The sequence below is a fragment of the Myotis davidii genome, unplaced genomic scaffold (assembly GCF_000327345.1).
Source record: "Myotis davidii unplaced genomic scaffold, ASM32734v1 scaffold168, whole genome shotgun sequence".
NCBI classification, from domain to species: Eukaryota; Metazoa; Chordata; class Mammalia; order Chiroptera; family Vespertilionidae; genus Myotis; species Myotis davidii.
This window is the reverse complement of record NW_006383016.1, coordinates 1,576,270-1,576,813: the sequence shown is the minus strand read 5'-3', so window position 1 is coordinate 1,576,813 and position 544 is coordinate 1,576,270.

Genomic DNA, 544 nt, shown 5'->3' with positions numbered 1-544 from the left:
CTTTCTCTCTAAAATCTATACATAAATCTAAAAAAAGAATAAAAAGGGAAAAAGAAAATGGTTTCAAGAGAATAGGAAAAGTTTTTTGCAAATGATACATCGAATAGAAGAATTGTAACCAAAATATAAACTGAGAGGCCAGATTATTATGACTGGTCAGATTATTATGACCACCCCATCAGTACTTCGTTGGGCCACCTTTTGCCTTCAGTACTGTGGCGATTCTTCTTGGGATTGACTCCACGAGATGTTGAAAGGTGATGTGAGGAACCTGACACCATGCCTGATGAATAGCGCTGTCCAGTTCTGTGAGATCTGATGGTTGTGGAACCAGCTGCCTGATGGCTCTTTTAACTTCATCCCACAAATGCTCAATTGTATTGAGATCTGGTGATTGTGGGGGCCACCTAAGCAAGGTAAAGTCTACTTCATGTTCTTATAACCACTCCTGCACAATATAAGCATCGTGGCATGGTGCACTGTCTTGTTGGAAGAAGACATCTCCATTGGGATAGGCCATCAACATGATAGGATGAACTTGGGT